Source organism: Aythya ferina (genome assembly GCF_964211825.1).
Source record: "Aythya ferina genome assembly, chromosome: Z".
Lineage (NCBI taxonomy): Eukaryota > Metazoa > Chordata > Aves > Anseriformes > Anatidae > Aythya > Aythya ferina.
The window spans coordinates 84,080,048-84,088,108 of record NC_140299.1 but is presented as its reverse complement, the minus strand read 5'-3'; positions in this window follow the sequence as shown (position 1 = coordinate 84,088,108).

The following is an 8,061-nucleotide window of genomic DNA, read 5'->3' as shown; positions in this document are numbered from 1 at the left end:
GTGGCTCTGCTCACCATTGTGTTTCTTTTCTTACATAGATCAGTTCACACACTCATTCTAAGTGCCTCTTTTCTCTCTACAATTTTTTTCTATCTGTCTCTCCCAGAGGACCTTCTGAAAATCCTCAGCATTTTCCATGCCTTGTAAAACATGTCATTAAAATGGATCAAGCTGGAGCTGCACACAGTAACGCTGGCATGCTGTAATGCAGCCCCGAAAGCAAGCACTTGCAGCCTGTAAACACTGGCCCTTGCCTTACGACCCATCATCCTTCAGCTGATGTCTCATGGCAGGGTCATGAAGGTTGAAGCAGCCTTTTTTTTCTGTAAATGTTTTGTTACAACACAGCTGCTGGCAAGAAGGGTTGTGGATTCTTCATTTCTGGCTGTAATCTAAGAGCTGCTTTGGACAGAAAATGCCTGGGGCTGTCGGACAAATCCTCAATTGAGGAGGCTGCTAATTGAAGAATACTCGACTGTGACACCACTGGTCAAATTGAGACTTCAAGTAAATAGCGTTGTGCAGGGAAACCAGACTTATGGGAAATGGGCAGTGAAGCTACTACCAAATCAAAAAATAAATAAATAAATAAATAAAAATAAGTTTCCAGAATTGGAAGTTTAAAGATTGCTTTTAGTTGCTGAAGAGGCAAAATAGATAAGTAAATAATTAAGTAAATAAGTAAATAAATAAATAAAACCTTCTCCATTCTTTCCACTTTTATTTCTTTCATCTTTTAGACTCTGCTTTGCCTGCCGAGCAGACAAAGGCCTAATGGATGAGAAGAATCTAGAACAATTCTGGGGCCATCATGTCAGCATGGCCCCAGTGGTCACATCCTTGACAAAGCTTTGTCCTGAGCACAGCCTCTCTCCCTGTGTTGAGCTCTCATGAGACAGCACAAGCTTGTCTGCACAGCCACCAGATCAGCGAGAAGCCATGCAACCTGTCCTCGCTGTAAAATTTCCTAGGTGAGCCACCTCTGGTTGCTGACCTTCAATAAACTCATCAGAAAAGAAAGTGAAGATATTGTGGACTTTTCTCCATGCTAGGAAAGCAATGGAAAAGACAAAAACTCAATTCTGGGCAAGTTTAAATCCATAACTTCTTGGCAGAAGAGCAATCTCCTATTTCACAGAATGATAGGGTCCTGGAATAACGGAGTGGAATTAGTGGAATAATGAAAGCAGACTGTGTGGCTTCATGTCACTTGGCAGTACGGTCAGATAGCACAAACATCCTAAGGCTGCCCTGAGGACGAGCAGAGGGCAGGCACAAGCCTCGCTTATCTGCAGTCTGGTGCTGCTTTGGCTAAGCTGGCCAAACCAGCACAAGGGCATTTTGATTTCAGTTTAAGGATGGTTAGAGTTAGATTTATTCTTCACAGACCTAATCCAAGCCTGAGTTAAATGTTTTTAAGTGGAAACGAGAAAGGCCAGAGAGAAAATTGCCCTATTTAAACAAACCAGCCTGATTCTGCACAAGTTTTCTCTCCTGTTGAGGTGACCTATAGTCTAGAAATATGTTGAAATACAAAATACCAACCACAAAGTCATATCAGAACTTAACTGAAGATAAACATTGAATGAAAAGAGAAAAGCGTACAGCAATTCAAAGTGAGCTGGTATGGCTTGCCTTCTCTATTGATTCTGTTTCCTGCTTAGCAACAGACCTTCATGGAAGTTACATAAAAAAAAAAATGCAGAGAAACCTCTGGGTTTCAAAGGGAAAGATTATTTGGCATTAGAATTATTGTACAGGGAAGATCGGTTTTAAGAAATCATAGAATCCCAGAATGGTTTGGGTTGGAAGGGACCTTAAAGCCCACCCAGTGCCCACCCCTGCCATGGGCAGGGACACCCCCCTCCAGCCCAGCCCCATCCAGCCTGGCCTTGGGCACTGCCAGGGATGGGGCAGCCACAGATCCTCTGGGCAGCCTGGGCCTGGGCCTCACCCCCTCAGAGTAGAGAAGTTCTTTCTAGATCACCTAATCTACCTGCTTTTGTTTTAAAGCCACCCCTCCTGATCCCCTGCACCCCCTGACACAGAGTCCCTCCCCAGCTTTCCTGTAGGCCCCGTTAGGCACTGGAAGTCCACTGTAAGGTCTCCCCAGAGCCTTCTCTTCTCCAGGCTGAACAGCCCCAGTTCCCTCAGCCTGTCTTTGTAGGAGAGGTGCTCCAGCGCTCTGATTCAGAGCTAAGCTTGGACAACTTAAGATGATTTATGCAAATTTGTGCAGATTTGTTCAGCAAACTTTAACATTCTACTAAGCAACAAACAGTCTGTGAACATGAGAAGTTCAACACAGACATTTCTTAGATTACATGACAGTTATGTTTTTTAGAACTGTGCTCATATTCACTGTTCCCAGTCCTTTTATGCAGCTAGAATTTCCATGGGATGAAAAGTTTAAAATCTAATAACAGAGTTTAGATCTACTACCATCTTCTGTGTCAGAGACAACGTAATGGAAGCAGCTGTAATAATTTTTTCTCTGTGTTCATACACGTCCACAGGTACGTCAGAGCCACTGCTGGAGGGTGCATTTTACAGAATTGTAGGCGATGGTCAATTGCAAATGATGCTGCTGAGGGCAGCTGCTGAAAAGGTGTTAAAGTTACAGCTATGATTTCCTATTTTTAGTGCTTGAGAAAGTCAGATTGCTTCCCTTCTTGGTTAACACTTCTGAGGAGAGTTATTCTGGGGCACATTTGCAGAAGTGAAATTACATGCTGTAAATTGAGTGCTTTGGTACTGATAGGCATCAGCAAAGAGCATTTGGTCTACAACGGCACTTTCTGTAGTTTTTTTTGTTTGTTTGTTTGTTTGTTTGTTTTTAAACAAAGAAATAACAAAGCTTATTTACGCAGCTCTGTAACCACATCATTATTGCAAGCTGAACTGTGAGAGGAAACCAGAAATAGCTAAATATAGAATTTGAGCAATTTTACCCCCCTCAAAGTCCTACCATGATATTTTTGTTTGTGAAATGTATTTCCAATGCAGAATAAATAACTGTGCTGGTGCACAACACCTCTGCGGCTTTTGGTCCCCAGTGGTGGTGCACAGCAACACGCCGCCTAATGCCCAGCTCTCCTTTTCATGAAAAGCATGTTCAAAAGGAATCAATGAAGAGAGGAAATAGGACAATTCATCTGAATAATCAGGAGGATATTAACACTTTCTGGCTAAGACACCATTCACCAAGAACCACAGGGTTCAACTTGGACACAGTTCTGGTTTTCACCATTTTTACATGTAAGTAACAAATTTACACTGATAGGATTCACATTATCAGCTAAGGTTTCTCAGAGGAGCTGGAATGTGAGGTTTACTCAGGTGCATGACAAAAGCACACAGATTGTGTTAAGCTGTAACTGTCAAAATATCCATGTGTCTTTCCTGGATATTCAGTCAGTTTCTAGAGTATTTATTGCAAATGGGGAAACCAAGATATTGATTGGAATTCCTAATAGACAGGAAAGAACAAAACAGTGGTGAATGAGCAGATAAAACTAAACATGAATCTGCACTTTTTTCATCCTCTTTCCAGAAAGGTCAAAGATACATTTAAGTAGTTTGCCAGACCTTAGGATGCATTATCTCATAGGGATTTCATGCATGGATTAGAGTGTATTGAGACATATTCTTATTTTACAACCTTTTGCTGTACTATATAGGTAAAACTCTTAACATAGCAAATAAGGTAGAGAGGGAAAGCTGAACTATGATTTTTAAAGAAATTCTTGAAATTTTGTGAAGTTTAAATACAAAGCTGAAACAGCACTTCAAATGATAAAAGTATGCAGACAATATAATCCAGGAAATAAGACTGTCATGATATGAACTGCAGGGTGTGGAGAGTTTTGTGTTAAACCTACAGAATGGGTGTATTCAAACCTGCAGAGCTGTTGGGACTGTATAGTCTCTCCCATTTTCTGGGCCCATCTATTTCTGTTTTACAGTAATTCCTAAAAAATCAACTACTAGGGCATGCTAAGGGTCAGAAAACCAAACGCAATCCTTGCTGGAGCAGCTGGGGCGGACCACCACTGGAGGACGTAGGCACCCAGTGACCACCCAAATGCCTCCCATGAGTGCTGGTCAGCAAACAGTGCCCACCCGAGCAAAACATCCCACCAGCAACATGTCCGAGGAGATTACACGTGACATGATGCTATTTTGCCTGTGGTGCAGGGCTCCAGTGATTGCTTTCCTCATTGTGCAGTGCCTTGCTGTACTTCATGGTAAGCAAATATGTGCTGCACCAACAACATCAGCCTGGCTCACTGGCTGGAAAAGCATGACATATTGCTGCTAGTTGTCTCTTGTAATTAGTCAGCTTCTTCTTGCCTCATTATCTCTGAATCATTGTTGGGAGCTGACAAGACACAGATTAGCTGTTCTTTGCTGCATCACAAACAAGAAAAGCTATTTGAAGTACCTTACACATTTCTTCTACCCTTTATATGATTCAATGAAGACTTTGCCTGGGCTTGTTAAAGGACAGCTAACAACCCAGATGACAATGTGATTCTAATTTCAGATATGAATAAGCAGCTAAATCCCCTTTGCTTGACACAGCACCGTTCACTAAAATTTTCAGAATTTTTCATCTCGCAACCATGTGAAGAAAGCAAAAAATGTTAAAATGCCATCAAATGCAGTGCATCTTAATTTAGGGTCTGGAGAAATATTGCAGTACAAATAATTCCTTATCTGTTCCCTCACTTACCACATTGCACATAAATGATAAGTTAATAAGCTACAAAAATGTTTCCATTGCAATGCTCAAATATTCTAATACAAATGGGAAAATAACCACGAGACCGACTAGAGAAAATCTTTTTATTTTGTAACAACAACAACAAAAATATTAAATCTAATAACATGTACATTTAATCACAGTATGTTAAAAGAAAAAAAATAAAAACACATAGGAAATGGTGAGTTCCAGTACATGCTTAATAAAATAACTTCTCTTCCTTCTAATTATTAATTTTTATTTAAAAAAAAAAAAAAAAACAACAAAAAAAAAAACTATAGATTCTTAACTATAATAAGGACTATAATAAGGTTAACTGTTAGTGCAGAAACTTTCCACGTTAGTCTCTGTAGAGCTCCATGCTAGGTTGGACGAAGCCTATACATGTATCAATACAGCAAGAATGATACTGTGCAAGCTCTTACTCAACAAATTTTCTTCTAAAAGTGGATTTTTAGACTTAGCTCTAATGAGAGACTCTGAAGTTAAATTTCTAATTAAATGTCAGTCCTAAAATGTCATCCCAAACCCTCTAAAACCTGCTCAGCTTCTGCCTAAGTACCCAAAGTCACCACCTGCTCCTTCCTTTGAGCCCAAGGTGCCTGATGCTCTCAGAGTTGGGAGATGCTGGGACCTGTGCAAGCCCCGTGGCTTGGCACTGGGATGTTTGGGTCTCCCCACCCAAGCACTGGGGGCTCTCTGCTGCCCTGCGGGTTATGTAAGAAGTGTAGGTTTGAACCCCATCAGGTTGCGGCCGTCACTGGTTCTCCGGACTCTATTCAGAGGCAAATCCTAATTCTCCTCAGAGCAAAAATGTTCTTGTGGGCAGTTATGAGAACTGAAAACTGAATCTGTCAACAATACATTAACCTGTTTATCAGAACTTGGCAAGTCTGTTTTAAAGAGAAGTGGATGTTGCTAGCAAGATAACTGTGCATTGCAAGTGGATGTTACTAGTAAGATAACTCTACGTGAAACATCTGAGAGAGTACATTTCCAGCTCTAGCACATAAATTTTCCTCCTCCCACATTTTACTCTTTTCAAAGCCACTAGTCTGAATAATATTTTTCAGCTTCTTCATAATTTTTACTTTATACCATAGCTAACATCCTAACATGTTATGCAAAGTTATTCACAAATACCAAACTCAGTGGTGCCTTAATTCCCGACTATCCAAAATCTATATGTTCCTACATGTATCAAAATACTAAAAAATTTGCCAACAGCAACTAACCAAGCATCATGACCTACTCTCAGCTGTGTTTTAGAATGTTAAACTATCAGCTTTAAAAACAGCCTTAAGATAAATACATTTCTACAGAAAATCAACATACTGAATAAAAATAAGAATTTATAATTACACTTTTTCTAAGAATTTAATTTTATCAGATGTTCTATGTCTGCAAAGTTAGCATATTTCCACCTGATACAGGTGGTGTTATGGGGATACTCTATAAGATGAAAAACTGTTTTAATGTCTGAAGAGTAATATGCAGTGTATATATGAATTCATAATAAATACTTTCACACTGCTTGGCTTCTCAGTATAAAACGTGTGATTACCACTGACTGTAACACATAATACCAAAATATTTCTCTTGGTTGGATACAAAGTTCATATTCCCATAAAGCCTATTTTAAATGTCTATAAAACATTTACATAAAGTTAAAATAGCATTTTGTTATACCTTATCTACTTACATTATTGGCAACATATTATCTTTTAACAGAAAAAAAAAAAAAAAGGGAAAACTCTCAAGACATTGAAAATTTAGGACTGCATGCAACACAAACATTCACACAACTTTTGTCTCGGTTTTGTACAAGAAGTCTTTGTGAGGCATATAAATGTATCTTCTGTCAGTCGCCAGTGATGGAAGCACATCTGTGACCAAGCATGTTTCAGGTACCTGGGAAAGTTATGGTTCAGCTGTGTGCTCATTTTTGTTCATGACTTTATGGTCCAAGAAAATGTAAGTTTTACTCTTACCTATTAATTTATGCCTAGAATTTCTATTTTTCTACTAAAATGGTATCATAACTTTAGGAAGGAAATAAAATCTTTAAATTTCAATTCAATACATATTACTTTTCTAATCATTTTTCTTCACTATTTTCAGTTTTATTCATTGGTCTTGAAAAAGTGACTTAATGTTCTGTATTTCTAACTGCTTATATGCAACATGTGGATCGTTATATCTCATCTTTAAAGAGCTTTAAGATCTCCAGGTGACAAGATAAAAATAAAAATGATTTATCATTCTTATCTAATGCAAAACTAACTTTAGAATTTTGAGCCTGTAGCAGCCAGCTGAGTCATAATCTATTTCTTATTTTATTGTTTGTCCCAGAAAAGTACAAAAAAACCTCTGTATAATATCACCAGGGGAAAAAAAATGATTCTAGCACAGAATATGAAAGAACAATTTACCTATGAAATCTTATTGAAATGTAGAAATAATCCATATAAGCAAAAAGATTCATCTCTAACAATTTGCAGTTCCATCTTCATCTCACAGGTGTAGTTAACTTCCAAGTACTTTTGAGATAATCTGCTGTTAAAGTTGGAGAAACGTTAAATGTTTTTTTCAGTGTCCTTTCTTGGTCTTTCTGGGCTCAGAAAACACATAACAAAATTAAAGGCAGCTGGCAAACCAGAATTGAAATAAAAGTACAAGAAGACTTGTGAAGACTAATGAAGAGTTTACTTTCTTGCTAAGATTTCACTTAGAGAAACTATCCTCTGATAGGTACCCTCAACATAAAAGTTGTGTTAATTTTGTCATTAGTATTAATACATGCACATAACTTAATGGCAAAAGAAATGAATGATTTTGGCCTGTGACCTGAAGAATATTCTTAAAGACTGTCTGCTATTGAAGGGTCATCCTATGCATAGCATTCAGGATTTACCTCTTATATCTGATAAAGAATCCATGCATTCAGAAAATACAGTCAGATTTCTATCATACATGGTAGCTTATGAACACACTATGATAATTCCATTTTAAACTGACTCCCCACTGGAGAGGGTCAAGATGAACACCACATTACAACAGGTGATGTTCCTCATAGGACCATCGTGCCTAGCTGTAGGCCACCTCCCTCCACCATTAGGACACTGATTTCAAACATTGATGCTAGGACTTCTGACCATGAGACCCACTTTTACCAGAAAAGTCACTACTGCCAGTGAGTTTTCTCCCACAGAACGTTTGAATGACTGTTTGCCCCCTGCCTATAAGAGTTCCACTGAAAGTAAAAACCTATTTGAAGTAGAAAATGAATGCTTACT